Source organism: Pongo pygmaeus, chromosome 5 (assembly GCF_028885625.2).
Source record: "Pongo pygmaeus isolate AG05252 chromosome 5, NHGRI_mPonPyg2-v2.0_pri, whole genome shotgun sequence".
In the NCBI taxonomy this organism is placed as follows: domain Eukaryota; kingdom Metazoa; phylum Chordata; class Mammalia; order Primates; family Hominidae; genus Pongo; species Pongo pygmaeus.
Window position 1 is genome coordinate 144,359,396 of NC_072378.2, and position 16,637 is coordinate 144,376,032.

Sequence of the window (16,637 nt, forward strand, 5' to 3'; positions counted from 1 at the left end):
AGTGTATGAGTTCCAGGATGTGTTTTTGCTGTCACAATATGTTTTTCTAGGCATTTGCTTCTGAGAACAGCATTTAAGAACCCGTCTTTTTCTCTCTTAATGAACTGGTTTAGCCGCCTGCTGGGCATTCACTGAAACCCACATTGAACAAAGGGATTTCCTTCCAGTTTCAGCTCATTCACTTCTAGCGACTCCTGGTTTTACTTAAGCAAATTCTCCAAACTGACTTTTTTATTTCTAATGATTTGAGTGGGAAAGAATTGGGCAACCCTCAAACACTGGGAAGTCTGCCCTGGTTTTCAGTGAAAGAATCCTCTAGGCTGAAGATGTACAAGGTTTGTTTTTGAAAAGCCTCTCAAATGTGTTTTATTTTATTCTCCAGATGGAAAGGAGCCCACCTGATTTGGTAGATTACAGACAACTAAATCTTATTTCAGCAAGATGGATTATGGTGAACAATGAGATTATATCTTTGAAATGAAGCCTGAGTGGGATATTTAGATTCACCTCCAGGCAATGATGTCATTTTAAAGGTGACACTGGGGGGCATGGTATGAAGGGGTTGCTGGAAGTTGGAATAGAGTTATGGGCCTGGCAGCTGGTCTTCTACCTTCTCACATTATACGTGATCTCCCTGGGGGACCCCATGCACAACCCAAGGTTACAATTACTCCTTGAAGTCAGAAGCCTCCCAAATTTCTATCTTCAATCCTGAACTTTCTTTCAAATTCCAGACTAATACATCTACCTCCCTCCCGCAGCTCTCGGGATACCTTGCAGTGCCCCTTCAAGGTCACATGGTGGGGCTTCAAACGTTAACCCACAGACTTGCTCCTCCTCCAGCACTGCCTGTTCTAGCTAATGGCACCGCTGTGCAATAGCCATCAGAGCTCCCGGATCCTCACCAGGCGATGGCTACTGTTTTAAGAACTTTACCTAATACCTTCAACAACCGCATGAGTAGGTAGCATTAACCCTATTTGATTAATGGGGAAATTAAGGCTTAGAAGTTACGCTGACTTGCCCATGACCCTACAGCCAGCAAGCAGTTAAGCTGGGCCGTGAATCCAGGGTGTGTGTCAAAAGTCAACCTCTTCCCATGTCATCTCCCAGCCTCTCCAAACTTAGAAGCTCTGCAGTCTAGATTGTTCTCAGAGATTAAGCTTTACAACTTTATTGTCTCTCAAATCTGTTTCCTTCTCTTAATTCCCATAGCTACCTGCTGTTTGGGTGATGTTTTGCCTTTATTAGGGCCTCCAAATCAGCACAGCACGACAACTCTGGAATTTTACTTTGTTTGAATTCCCAATGATTCTCCTTTCTAGCTCATTTAAAACAGGTGGCAGGCTTTGTAATCCCTTGTATTTTCATCCAGCTGAAGACAGAAGCATTCTGAAGAAGTCTGTCTTTGTTAACAATATCTAAACCCAGAGAAGAAATTCTGCTGGACTTCCGGGGGGAGAGAAGGAGAAGCAGAGGAGAAGCTGCCAAAATGACCCTCTCCCTTCCATCCCCCCATGGCCAACCCCCCACCCCTGGGCCTGATAAGGAGATATGTCAGTCCCCAGCAAGAGAGGCCCTGGCACCCCTCTGTTCCCTAAGGCAATGAGTAGAATCCTTGAGAAGACAGCTACGTGAAGAGTATGCCTCGGGAGGCCAGACCTGAGGCAGGAGGTTTCCAGCCCTCACTGGCGGCCCTGGGGCAGACAGCTACAAGGATTCAATAAATCACTACTTTGATAAACTGAAGGTCAGAGGTGGGTTCCTCATCTTCCAGAGGCCATGAAAATCTCCAGGTCCTAGGACACACTCCATGGGGGAAGGGGAAGCACCTAAATCTTACTGACATGAAATTTTCCTCTAGGTTGGCAGAACAGGGACTGGAGTCCGTTTTCATTATGGGGAATGAAAACAGTAATGCTTCTTGCATAGTTGACACTCTGAGGTGAAATGCGGATTTGTGGGGCACCTCAATAAAGTGCAGAATCTTAGAACAGTGCATATCTGTGCTATAGACTAGCTACAACTGCTGGAATCGGAGGCAATCTAGTTTTCAAAAAAGGCCACCACCGCTTCATTAGAGAGAGGACCACGGACTCTGCATAGGCTCTGGTGACCTAGGGCGGAGGGGCGGGGTGGCGGGGAGGGCAGCAGGCTTATGCTTAAAACCCCTGAGGCAGATAGAGAAGGAAGGAAGGAAACAAGGGCAGATGTTAGAGTATACTCACAAGATTAACTCCTCTGATTCCTATGCAAATACCTAGAAAGGGAGAGACACACAAAGTTATCTTTAAGGTCTTTATCTTGAGCTCTGAATTGCTAAAACAAACAAAAACACCCAAATAGGGGGGGAACGGAAGTCTACTTGGAAGAGGAAAGAGAGCAGCTGGTGCTGCTGGAGTCATGAGATCCAGGACACCCCCGTTTCCCAAGCCTGGATGTGCCTCCCAGGGTAGCATGCTGGCACGGAGCGGGATGGCTGATTTCCATAAGATGGAAATGATTGCATGCTGGAAACTGAGATGCTTTAGGGGAGAGAAGATTCCTAACCCAAAAGAAAGGATATAAATCTTTAATGTGTCAAATTTGTTAACTGTAAGATGTTGTAGTAACGGTCAGTACTTGCAGCACCAAATGGGCACGTCTAAGGGGTCCGGGCTTTGAAATCAGTCATGTTATCCAAACAAATTCCACTTGAGTTCCGTGGCTGAATGTCTGAGACCTTCAGAAGAAGCTTAAAAAGACCCTGCTGGAAACTGAAGAGGATTTTAGATACGCCAAAGATGTGCCGGCCATTACGCAGAGACTAGAACTTTTAGTGCTGAGAGCTCTGGCTGGGAGAACCTCACATTCCTAAGAATCAGCAACCAAGGGACCCCATTTTTCTGCCAAACAGGCACACTATTAAATCTGATGGGGATGTCAAGGGGGAAGATGACCTGGGAAAGGAGTTGCCCGGGGAGCAAGTGCCCTGTTGCAGAGGCAGAGATTGCCAAGATGGTCTCCTTGGGGTTTGAGGCACAAAGCTCCCTCTATCTATTTTAGTTATAAGGAGGTGGGAATGCTGTGTTAAATTGTACCCAAGAAGATAACTCACAAGGCAAGGAACTTGGAAGCTAGAGTGTGTTGGGCAAGTAAGCAGAGGTTGCTTGCTTTACCAAAAGTGGGGCTGCTCTGGTCTCACAAGGGTCTAGCCTTGGTTGGCACATGCTTCCCTTGTCACACCAGACAGGTGAGACCAAGAAGGGAAGACAGAAAGACACCCCACCACTTAACATGGGCAACTACCTACAGGAGGCTACTTTCCAATCTGTGGTGCCCAGAAACTTGGCAGGGATAGGGGGGTTGCATGGGGAAGGATGCTAGAGAATGGAGAACCAGTTCACTCTATTGGCCCAAACTCAATTTTCATGTGGCTTCCTTTAAACAAACCACAAGCTTAGTAAGTCAGTTAGGTCAGTGTAGAGAGATATTTCCGCATGCTAGAGGCAGATCCATATTGGTTCCCCAGTCTGTTTTTGGACGCTTCCCCTTCATTCTAATCACAATACTGCTGCCAGCCTGATTCTTCTAACATGCAAATATGTTCCTGTCACTTGCCTGTTTGGAATTCTTCAATGGTCCCACTAGGTTTCTGTCGACTGCAACGAAAAGTCTTGTCTAATCAGAACCACTGAAAGTTTTTGATCAGGAGAGCAGTATGTTCAGGCTTGTATTATAGAAAGAAACTGAGAGAGCAGACATACAGATTATCCTCCTGGATTTATCAGTTATATACATTAAAATGGCCAAACAGTAATTCAAATAGCAAAACAAACAAAAAACCCAACTGTGCACACACACACACCAAAAAATAAGTACAATAACTGAACTCTGAAGTTCAGTATAAAACTGTTCACAGAGCATTCTAAATCTTCCCTGACTCAGAACAACATCTTCATGCACTCTGATTTGAACATGTGGGGCAAATGAGAACCATTTTAGGGAAACAACATAAGATGACTATGATCTTAATGTGGTTTCAATTTACATGGTGATTGTGTGTTTTATGAACTGCCTCTAATTCCTACTGCTGGAACAAAAAGGGAAAAGTTACCTTGGTAAACGCCACATCATGGATCAATTAAGTTATTCCCCAAATAAAGTATTCTTTGTTATAGTATAAGCATGCATAATTTCTAGCATTTTAAACATTGATAGAGAAATGTATTTTCTTTTCTAATTTTAATATTTAACACTCCTATGTTATGATCCCCGACTCCCTTCATCCCCCACTGCTTTCATTTTAATTTTTTGTTTGTTTGTTCATGGAGGGAAGTAAGGAAATTTTAATGATATTCCTTAGATAATACATTTTCTTACCTAAAAGTGGTACAATAATGGGTTTTACTCTACCTCAGTCCACTATGCGGCATGCACACTCTACTTAATACTAGGTTGTGTTCCTACAGTTAGTTAAAAAACCAACCAGCTGGTAGTATTTTTTTAGATCCAACCTAAGAAAGACAGTGTGGTCTAGTGTACAGGGCACTGGCTTTGGAGTCAGATAGGTCTAAGTTCGAATGCTGGCTCTGCTACTTGGAAGGTGTGTAACTATAGGTAAGTTGCATAACTTCTCTAAGCCTCAGTCTCCGTCACCATAAAATGGGGATATCTATATATCTTGCAAAGCTGGTCAACGATTATGCATAACACATGTACATATAGAGGCAAAGTACATGTATGAAGTAGATGTGGCCTGTGAATAAGTGTTAGGGCCGATTTTACATGATGGGTAAGCTCACAATTAGGAAACATGAATAACTTTTTTTGGAGTAATATATATATAAAATAGAAAGTCAGAGTATAAATAATGGATTCACTTCAATCATGTTTCTTTAATGTGGATCATCATGATACAATTCCATCTCCTAGAATGTGTTTATAAAATAAATTTCCATTATCCCTGTGCTTTCACATTTTCTCACATATTTGAGAAATTCCTAGATTCTTAAGCAGTGTAATCCTATTTACTGTGCTTTTAATGGCAATATCATGTTTGAGAAAACAGTTACAAATGGGCCTGGCATGAACTAGTCCTACAGGTGCCATAAAGTTACCCAAATGGTATAATGAAGTGATGAGGGTATTTGGGGATTCTGCTACATTTTTTTCCTTCTGAACGTGTTGGTGGGGGTAGTGGACTAGTTTTAATTAGAATCGTTTGGAGAACAGGAATCCAAGCACACGACCTAATATTCTCCTAGTTAGCCTTCCGCCTGAGGCAGCTGTGGACAGCCTTCCTAGAAGTCAGTCTCAAGATAAAGAATAGAGCGGGAAGTGGTTTATCTAGTGGGAGGTTTGCGGGGGGAATTGAATGTAAGATGGGATATAAGAAAACTTACAAAGAGAACTGGAATTTTTAAAAAATACACCATTATGACCATCAAGGACATTTTGCAAAAAAAAAAAAAAAAAAAAAAAAAAAAAGTCTGGAGAGAGGCCAAGAGTTATGGTTAAGCAACAGCACTGCAGCTGCAAAACAAGCGAGGGCTGCTTTAGGGTGACATGGCCTTGAACCTAGAATTAATGTATGTGACAGGGAAAAACAACAAACATGTTAGATATGAAATTTAAGGCTGGGATTTGGAATCATTATCTTGAAATAGGCAGTTCAAACGAATCCTAATCTTTACATGAGTGGTAGAAAATAAGAAATAAAAACTTCTGATGTATAATGGGGACACTGCCAACCATGAATTCCCTCAAATAAACACTGGATTGAGCGACATAACCTATTTCACAACTCTAGAAAATTTGGCAAGCTGAGAATCATCTCATATTATGATTTTAGGAGAGTGGTTTAGAGACTCTGAATTGTAACATATGTTACATTCTGGATATCTGATTCTAAATGGTGGACCCTACCTCAGTTTTTTCCCCCTAATATTTAAGATAAAACCATTTAAAAACATCTTTTTCAAATATAATAGAAACAGATCACGAAGTTTCTAGTGAGCAAGTCATGATAAGTAAAAATCAACTGTACAATGCCCATGATTTCTAATTTAAGTCAAATAAATAGCAATGATCGTTCTTAGCATGTCCTCTCGAATTTTTAGAGTGAAAAACAGGCTTTCATTAAGTCCACATCTTAATCCCCCAACCTTATTTTCCCCCTCAAGGCCTAAGTTCCTCAAATGTAAATTCTCTCACAAAGTCTTTTCTGGGACATAAGCCCCTCTACTGTGGAGGAGGCGAAGGCTCTGGTTTGTGCTGTAATGCGAGGAGAGAATGAGAATACAGAGCCATGACTGATGGCAGGAGCGCTGGGGGGCAGGAGTTGGAGGGTTCCGCATAGACGTATTTACCTTTCTAAGTGAGGTACAGATGAGTTTCAGATGTGACACGAGGCAGCAGCCACATTAGACGTGACAGCAATCCTAAAGAAAAAACAATATCAAAAGTTAAAAAAAAAAAAAAAAGCATCAAGAAAAAACACATTGGTACTATGAATGCTGACATTTACCTAATCAGAATATGAGTTCAAGGATACCAGGGGTCAAAAATCTCTCTCCATCAACATGCTATGCTATAATGCCATATCCCAGCATTCCAGAGGCACACATTTAAGTCCTTAAGGGATCTTTAGTTTTAGAGAGGCTATACAGTGATGTGGTTAAGACCACAGTAGGGTGCCAGAAAGCTTAGATTCCAATCTTGGTGCCACCTGGAGCCACTTAGAGACCTCGTGCAATTGGTTTTCTCTCTCTACCTCAGCTTCCTCTCCTGTAAAATGGAGATAACGATTACACCCACATCACAAGACCCTTTTGAGAATTAAATAAGCTAATTTGAGATAAATGCTTGACACTGTCTGGTAAGCAGAGAGTATTCATGTATTTGTATTTATTTTTCAGAGACCCCAAGAAAAAATACCTCACAGCCTCAAGCAGAAATTACAAGATAATCATGGCTGGGCACAGTGGCTCACGCTTGTAATCCCAGCATTTTGAAAGTCCAAGGCAAGAGGAATGGTTGAGGGCAGGAGTTTGAGACCAGCCTGCGCAACATAGCAGGACTCAATCTCTACCAAAAAAAAAAAAAAAAAAAAAAAAAAAAAAAAAAAAAAAAAAAAATTTAAGATAATCAGAACCTTTTTAAGAGTGTCAACTAACCTTTTTAAGAGTGTCAACTAAGAAGAACACTATTCCTTTGGGTAAGGTAAACAAGAACCTCAGCAGGGATGAGGGTGAAGAGAGGGAGGGAAGAAAAGGCCACTAAGAGGCAAAATATGGGGGAAAAAAAAAACACCCCACTTTGGCTTAACTTCAATTTTTTTTTTTTTAAAGTCAAGACCACTATTATCAGCAGAGGCCTGGAGAAAAGAATTTGCTGTGCAGACCCAATCATTCACCTTGAGATAAGGAAAAGGACAGAAACTGGACAGCAAATGATGAGAGGGCAGCAGCAAAATGTTTACAGACTGAAAAGAGATGGAAATATAGCTTTCAGTGAAAATAATGAAGACAGGAAATAGATCAATAACTTAAACCCATCAACCCTCACCTCCACAGATATAAATTCATTACTGATTAGCAGTGCAATCCAATTGGATGAATACTTAAGCACCAACCCTAAGTAACCTCCTTCTCTGAGTAGCCCACATTTGTGCCTTGACCAAAAAGGCTGCTGTTGCGTTTTTAAAATAACAAAACCATATTAATTTGAACCTTACTAATGCAAAAGGCATAAACTTTTAGGTATAAGCTGAGTTTGGGTTTTTCCTCCTGAATTGAGGTTTTTTTCCTTGCAGAAAAATGTCTCACTGAAGAAGACAATATGTAATGTTGCAAAGTAAACATTTAAACTACTGAAAATATACTAAGTATTTTAACAACCTCATTAATATACAAATGATTAATTACAAATGATTAGGTATCTAATTATTACAGATGATCTTTATAATAGTCATATCTGATCTTATACAACTGACACATTATTTAATTTTAGATAGTTCTGTATTTCAGAATAGCTTTCTTGCAACTAAATCTAGTGGGTAAGGAGGATGTCTTGTTTTCAACGGCTAGATAAACGTTTATTAGGGCTGCTTTATTTGGTCAGTCTGGGTGGACGGGAAACTGTCTAAGAGGGAAATACCTGGTATTTTTCTACTAGGAAGTTAGCTTACGTAGATTAACACACATGTAAACACAGAGACATAACATATGTCCATCCTCAAATCTATTTTGAGGGTTTGACTCTTAAGTTACTTGAAATTATTCTTCTTGGGTATTACAGCAGTCTTCAGTCTGAAGAAAAAGGCTCTTTTCTGAAGAATCACATAGTTGAAGTTATCTGATTCTATAAGCATAGCAAGAACACAATTTTTAACTGCAGTTACTTCCCTGGCCTGTCTGTAGTTCTTTTTTTATTAATGTAGACAAAGATATGCCTCACTGCTGAAAGCTGAAACATCAAATGGAAAAGTGCAGTTTGATTTTCTACATTTCCCTCCACTCTCTGCCTCTCCCTACTTTGGTATTATGTCACACAAAATTACTTCCAGAAATTGGGAGGGTTGAGCAGCCAAGTTATGAAACCTAAGTGCTATGCTTAACGCTTTTTTTTTTTTATCTTCAAGTTAATACTTATGAGGGTGAGAGTCTACCAATGATCAAAGTCATAGTAATTTTTCTGTTTCATGAGAAATCTAAAATCTCAGAATCACAACCCGCTGACTCGACCTTATTTGTACAACCCATACAAATGCCCCTTCCTCTACGAGATTCCTCCTGCAATTCACAAATGTGTAAACCTCTATTTTAAATTTTACCTCTACCATTAATCAAAACAGAAGTGCAAATAAGTTTCTTTAAAAATAATCTTGGTAGTGAATATAAAACAAAAATAAAATGGAGAGTAAAGTATTAGCCCGTTCCTGTACTTGTCTGCTTACTTACTCCCTCCTACACCACTTTCTAAAAATTTCCATTATGATTTTAAGATGTTATTTTCCCAATAAATGTTGACAACAATTTCCCACTTTAAGCTCTGGCTTTAAAAAGAAATAGGTTATAAGTTGAGAATAGCTAAGAAATTGGGTTTGTCCTAGGGTTCTGTGAAATCAGACTAGTCACTGCTTTAGAATCAAAATTTCCCTTAGACTTTTCACTAAGAAGCAAAGCTGTTTGTTTGCCTTCTCTGATAAGGAATTCAAAACATGCAATGGTAGTAAATCTGGTTAAAGAAATTGTCAAGGGAGGTTTTGAGTTTTGCTATTATTTAACATTACATCATAGAATTAAATCAGGTAAGATGGCAGCCTTATTCATCTCAATCACTAAATTTGGTCAAGTGAAAGTCTACAAAATTCTAAATGAAAAGCTTTTTCATCTTCTTAATGGAAATATCTAAACATTACGTTGCGGTTTATTTTTAGGAAAGAATAACAGAGAAGAGAGCTTGGATCTGAAAAGAAAAATGCCACACACTGGTGATGCTTCCTTCTAGAGGCTGTGGACTGCCCGACAAACTTGCTAAAGCAAAAGAGGGCATAATAGTTCTCTGTAGAGGAAGAATTTTAAAAAGCAATAGCAACAATCAGGTAACAACAGACCAATCAGGTTCTCCCAAAATTTAGTATTTGCAGTTGAAACTGTGATAAGTAATTACTTTCAAAGGAATGTAGACAGAGCCATCAATCCCCATTCATTCAGCTCGCATTTACTGAGCCAAGAGCTCTGCTAGGCTTGAGATATAAAAATGAATACAACACAGCTGCTTTACTTCCAGCTAAAAGAATACACCTAAATAAAGAGCTACAGGGCCATGTGTTAAGTGCTATAATAGAGGTGTACACAAAGGGCTGGGGGCCAAAGGAAGAAGCCATAAATTCTTCCTGGGAAATCAAGCAAGTGAGGGGAGATGGGAAAGAAGGTATCTCAGAGATGTTTCCTTGTGATAAACTCAAGACTTTTTCTTTAGTGTGTTCTAAAAAGGTGGTAATTTTAAGATTTATCAACTATTATAATGCCAGGTGCTAATCTTGGTCTGCTAGCCAGTTTCTGTTTGACACACACTTCCAGTTACAATATCCCAAGAATATAAATATTTTAAAATAAATATATTATTGTAATATTCCCATGCAATGCACACAATCCAGAATGGCATGAATCGCTGGCTTGAGTGGAACGTAGCTTCCAAGTTCAAAGATGTTTTAAAATATAATGAATGAAAGATGGATTTTAGAGAGTTTCCATATAATATCAATAATGCTTACTGCATCACTGTTTTCTTTCCTCTCAAGGCAAAAATAAAAGAATCACCTGATTATATCATGGTTAATATTTATTTTTCTCTACTTCTGTGTTTAAAAAAGAGGGCAGGTGGAGAATCAACTTCTACTTAACATCATTTATTATGCAGACCATATTCCTACTTATAACATAGTTGTGACAAAACCTCCATTGTTCATTACACACTAGCCCCAAACTTGAGTAATTCTAATGTAAGCATGAGAAACTCCCGTCTCCTTTGGGGTGAATTTCCCAATTCCTCTGTGTTAAATTGAGGTCTAATTTTCCCTGTGCCTGGTTTTCACAAGAAGGTCCATTCCACCCCATGTGCTCCTTTTCAGCTGTCAATAAACAGAGGCAGTGAATTCCCCACGGCTTCACAAAGCTAGTTAGGCAGAGCCATTCATTCCTTCAGGAAAACAGGGCATTGATTTCAGCGAGTTCCCAGGGAGCAGCTGCAACAAAGAGATCAAAGGCCCACCTCTCTTTCCCTCCATTGCTTTCATTAGGCCCAGCCCAGACAAACAGCGACAGGTTTCCTTGAGACAAGGAGAGGGCTCAGCAGACCACCTCATGGTTCAATTCAAATTCATCCGTTTCCTACATTCCAGTGACAGTTCAGAATGCTAACCATGACAAACCAGCACAATCACCCAGCATAATATACTGCTCGCTAGTTCATCCAAGGTCAGAGGGAGAAAACAAGCACGGGGGGAAGTCCTCTGCTTCTAGGGCCTGCTGAGCTTCAATGGCCCCCTGACATTCCATAAATAAACTTCTCCCTCTCACTCTCCCTTTCTTCCTCCATCTTACAAACCTACAAGCGACGGTCTCACTGAACAATCTGCAGCTTCTTTCATGTCACCGTATTCAAACTATATGGAAACTTTATTCTCAATCAAATAGTTCATTCTAATAGCCAGAGGAAGATGGCTATACATGCAGCCTCTATTAGTTCACTGCTGTGCTAAAGCCAGTCGGCTACACCCAGTAAACTACTACAACGTGATAAATTCAGAGCTGCAGCTTCTAGGGTTACCTTAGTAAGGGGTGATCTCTAGAGCTGCAGTTTCTAGGGTTACCCTAAGGGGTGATCTCCAGAGAAAGCAACACAACTTAAAGATGGAGTTAGTTTGCATAAATTCTCTTTGTAGAACAAAAGTGTGAACAGAGATATAACAGGTTTTTTCGGATCCAGGTAATCACCCAAACTAGGTAATCCAAGCTCCTGTGTAAAAATGAGTTGTGTGTTTGTTGGGGTGAGGATGGTTAGTCAAGGAGAGAGGAGAGAGCAAGAGGGACTATGAAAGAAAATGAATTATTCTGACTGGTTACCTACACGGAACAAATATAACTAAGAGGTTTCCAAATTCACCATTGAATTCTGAATTGCTTATTTCACACCTTCATGGAACCCTATAACAAAATGCCTTCATTTCATTGTGCTCCATTCCATTTGTCACTAATCCTGAGTACACATGGGAATCGATGGGTTAAGTTTCAAAATTGTGAAACCAAAAAGAAAATAAACAATATTGGAACGAAAGGTATGAACCCACTCGATGAGGCAGAACACAACCTTCCCACGTGCCCACAGGCGTCAGTACTGACCTCGGTGGTGGGGTGGGGGGGAGGTCACCAGTGACCTCCAGGGCCATCTATTCACCAATTACTCACCTTGGACTGTCAAAGATGCTATTTGGTATAGACAGCTGAACAGCCCTCAAGGAGAAAAGACATTCCCTTATATTCAAATTAGGACAGAAATGGACTTTGCATATACAGAACTCTCAACTGCACAGGAAAGGTCGCTTGTGACAAAAATGGTGTGACAATTAATTAGGAACCTTAAAGCTAACTCTGGCATTGACCTGCTTTAGGCCTAGGGGACACATTTAACCCCTCTGTCTTCCCACTCTTCCAAAATCATCACAGAAATATCTGTGAAGAATTCCTTGACACAGTACTATGAAATAACCATTCCTCAAAAACCATGTATCTCATCAAAGAAACCTAGGCTTATGAATAGAACTTCCTTATATAATGATCACTCTGTAACTCAGTAGAGGTTCTCTGGAAACTTGCTACATTTCTATAAATCAAATTGTTTTTTAAAAGCACTCAGGAAAAATACTACTGAAAGAAAGTCTTTGGCAAATAACCAAAAACACTTATCAATCCATTTATGTATCTTTCAAAAGCATTTACAAAACACTGAGAAACATTATCCATTGGATCTCCGCCACAACCACCTGAGAGAGATGGTTTTATTAATCTATTTTTGAATGAGGCGATAATAGGCTCAAGAGAGGTACATTGACTTGCCAAAGTCATAGAACTAATAATCAGCAGTTAAAACTTTAAAATCAAGTATTCTATCTTTGAGTCTCATGCTGTTTCCATCATACCAGCTACCATGTACTGGGGATATAATCATTCACTGAAGTTCTCTCACCAAGATTATATTAAATAAGTCATCCTAGTTTTTGAGGCCAATGCATTGTACTACTTCCATTCAATGAGGTAGTTGCTTAAGAGTATGGACTCTGGAGTCAGATCTGTATTTAAATTTTAGTGTCACTTTGTAATAATTTTATAAATTAAGCAATTAACAATATTTTTGGAACCTTAGTTTCCCTATTTGTAAAAGAGGAATAATAACCTCACAGGGTTTGTGGAGGATCAAATTAGATAACTAATATAAAGCTCCTAAAACAGTGTTGGCATACAGCGAAAGATCAATAATTATAGCTATTATCAATGCTGAAAATCAAAACAGTGTAAAGCTTGTTAAAAGGAAAAATTTCTTTTAAAGAAAAAGACATAAAATTTAACATTCAGTCTCTAGATTGCATGATTCCTTGCATTAAAAGTTTAGCCTTCAAATCTAGGATTTTATGGGGGGCAACTAATGAACCAAGATCAAACTATTATAAAAGAGAAAGAAGCTACTTTACAAAACAGAAACACTAATTGAAGTGTCATTTTAAAAGGCTAATTGAGGCAAATCCTTACTACTATAAAGCAGCAGTGTGGTTTTTCTGCACAATTCAGCTTTACTTCTTGCCACTTAGCCATTTCAAGTAGAAATGTATTGGTAACAGGGAGAAATTCACAGACTGTTACCACTTGAAGAGAAAAATACACACAGGGATATTTGTTGTCTGTAGATAGTGCTTTCATGTTTTCAAAGAACTAACACGTATCTTACTTCGTTGACCCTCACATTACTAAGAGAAAACAGATTAATTATCTAGCACAAGAGAAGACTGCCAGTGGTAAACAGCAAACCTTATGTTTTTATTCCTTGTCTCATTTTTTCATGACACCCTATTACTGGGTGGTGGCATAGAGATGCTACAGTACAGAGTGTACAGAATACTGTGGGAAGACAGAGGCCACTAAGACTGAGAGAACCAGAAAAGGCTTTGCAGAGAAGGTGACATTTATCCAACCTTTTATCTAGTACAGACGTACTTCTGGAATATTCCTGGTCGCCCTTGAGCCTGAGATTTCTTTTTTTTTTTTCTTTTTTTTTTTTTTGGTGAATTCTGAATATCTCACTCAGAGATTTAGTTCTCCTTATACTGCTTTTTGTTCATTTGAAAACTTAAATGCATGTCCTCATCTCCTTTTTAAAATTTCATCCAAGGCCTTGATATTAAAGAGGCAGGAGCTAAAGCCACTCTTGTTTGACTTAATAATATCAATACATAAGGCACCTTCTCATGCTACAGTTCTGTGACTTTTAAAATTACTGGTTATTCTTATATTGCATTACCTACTATACAACACATCACTTGAAATGTGCAATTTACTTCCTGTTAATATTTTAAAATATTTTCTTTATTGCCATTTTTATCAGAAACAGTTTAAAAGAACTCTTATGAATATCTAAAGGAATATGTCTTGCTAAAGAAACTCAGCCTAGAGCTGGTGAAGTATGACAATTGTTTCTGTACTAAGAGCCGAGTTCCTTTTTATAAGTAACCACCCCCAATTCTATCTTCTCTCACAACATGGAAGAAACACATTTTTTAATGAAAGAGGTTCAGACATTTTGAAGATGATTCTGACAATCTCTGATGAGTTATTAATTTGAGACCATTCTTCTTTTCTAACACAGGCATGTAGTGCTACAAATTCCTCTCTAAGCATTGCTATAAGTTGCATCTTAGTCACTTGAAAATATGGTTTCATTTTCATTCAGTTCAAAATATTTTCTAATTTTCTTTTCGATTTTTTTAAAATAGGCTACTTTTTAGAGAAGTTTATGTTCACAGCAAAATTGAGCCTGTTACAGGAATTTCCCATATACTCCCTTCCTCCAAACACACTTAGCCTTCTCCATTATCAACATCCCCCACTAGAGTGGTACATTTGTTACAACTGATAAACCTCCATTGACACATCATTATCACCCAGAATCCATGGTTTAGAGTTCACCCTTGGTGTTGTACATTCTATGGGTTTGAAAAAATTTATGACAGTTCTCCATCATTATAACATCATACAGAGAAGTTTTGCTGATCTTTTTACTGTCTAGTTTTGCATTTTCTAAAATGTCATACAGTTGAAATTATATAGTATGCAGCCTTTTGAGATTGGCTTCTTTTACTTTAGTAATACACATCTAATTTTCTTCCATGCCTTTTCATGGCTTGATAGCTCACTTTTCTTTTTTTTTTTTTTTTTTTTTCTTTTTGAGACAGAGTCTGGCTCAATCGCCCAGACTGGGGTGCAGTGGGGCAATCTCGGCTCACTGCAACCTCCACCTCCCAGGTTCAAGCAATTCTCCACCTCAGCCTCCCGAGTAGCTGGGACTACAGGTATAGTCTGTATACCTGAGATTACAGGGGCCCACCACCATGCCAGGCTAATTTTTGTATTTTTAGTAGAGACACAGTTTCACCATGTTGGCCAGGCTGGTCTCGAACTCCCAACCTTCAGTGATCCACCCATCTCAGTCTCCAAAGTGCTGGGGTTATAGGCGTGAGCCACTGCACCCGGCCAGCTCATTTCTTTTTGGTGCTGATTGATTTCGTTTGTGTCACATTGGCTGGCTGGTAGAATTCACCAGTACAACCATCTGGGTCTGCTGTCTAGAAGGTGTTTTAGTTTATGTGTGTATTTCAAGGAATTAGTCTATTTTATCTAATTTATCAAATATGTGGGTGAGAGCTTATTTATACTATTCTCTTACTAATCCTGTATTTTATCCATGGGATTAGCAGAATAACACCTCTTTCATTCCTAATATTGGTAATTGGTGTACTCTCTTTTCCTTGGTTGCCTGGCTAGAGATTTATCATTTTACTGATCTTTTCAAAGAACAAGCTTTTTATTTTGTTGATTTTCTCCATTGTTTTCCTGTTTTCAACTTTGTTGATTTCTGCTCTAATTTTCAGTATTTACTTTCTTCTGCTCACTGCAGGTTTAATTTGTCCTTCTTTTTCTAGTTTCCAAAGGTGGAAACTGAGGTTATTGATTTTAGGTTCTTTTTCTTTTCTAATACATCATTTAATGCTACAAATTTTGAAGCACTGTTTCAGCTGTATCCCACATGCTTTCATAACCTGTATTTTCATTAAAATTAAAAATATTTAAACATTTTTCTTGAGATTTTTCTTTGATCCATGGGTTATTTAGAAGTATACTGTTTAATTTCCAACTATTTGGAAAATTTCCAGCACTTTTTCCGGTATTAACTTTTAGTTTATTCTGTAGTCTCAGAAGGTATTTTGTATGGTTTCTATTCTCTTAAATTTGTTAAGATGTTTTTAATGTCTCAGGATGTGCCCCTGGGTTATTTGGAAGTGTGATGTTCAGTTACAAGATATTTTTCCAGATTCCTTTCTAATTAAATTCCATTATGGTCAGTGAACACTTTGTATGATTTAAATCCTTTAAAATTAATTGACTTATTTTCCCACCCAGAATATGGTCTATCTTGATAAACGTTCTGGCTATGCTTGGAAAAAGTATGCAGTTTGCTGTTGAGTAGTGTTCTATAAATGCCAATTAAGTCAATGTGGTTGATAGCACTCTTCAAGTCTTCTATAGCCTTATTGGTTTTCCAACTACTTGATCTATTATCTATTGAAGGAAGGGTGCTGAAATCTGACCACAATTGTGAATTTGTCTATTTCTTCCCATGTATACTGAAATTATTCTACTAGGTGCATAAACATTTAAGATCATTTCTTCTTGATGAATTCACCACTTTATCATTATGAAATAACCCTATTTATCCCTGGTAATATTTTTTGTTCTAATTTCTGCTTTGTCTAATATGAATACAGTCACTGCAGTTTTAAAAAATCAGTGCTAAAAATGGTATTTTTTTATCCATTAGCTTAT

General features: G+C 38.6%; 1 protein-coding gene across 34 annotated transcripts in view; it reads right to left on the reverse strand.

Annotated features, from left to right (window-relative positions):
- PLAGL1 (PLAG1 like zinc finger 1) overlaps positions 1–16,637 on the reverse strand; it is a 120,513-nt gene that overhangs the window by 21,069 nt on the left and 82,807 nt on the right. For 7 of the 34 annotated variants that reach the window (XM_054491522.2, XM_063666700.1, XM_054491512.2 and 4 more), the window contains 3 exons: positions 6,351–6,422; positions 3,601–3,728; positions 2,229–2,260 (listed from right to left, as the gene is read on the reverse strand). The gene's annotated coding sequence lies outside the window, so the exon portion shown is untranslated. Of the gene's footprint in view, positions 1–2,228; positions 3,729–6,350; positions 6,423–16,637 lie in introns of all 34 variants that reach the window. The other 27 variants (XM_054491514.2, XM_063666708.1, XM_054491518.2 and 24 more) reach the window with 13 other exon arrangements.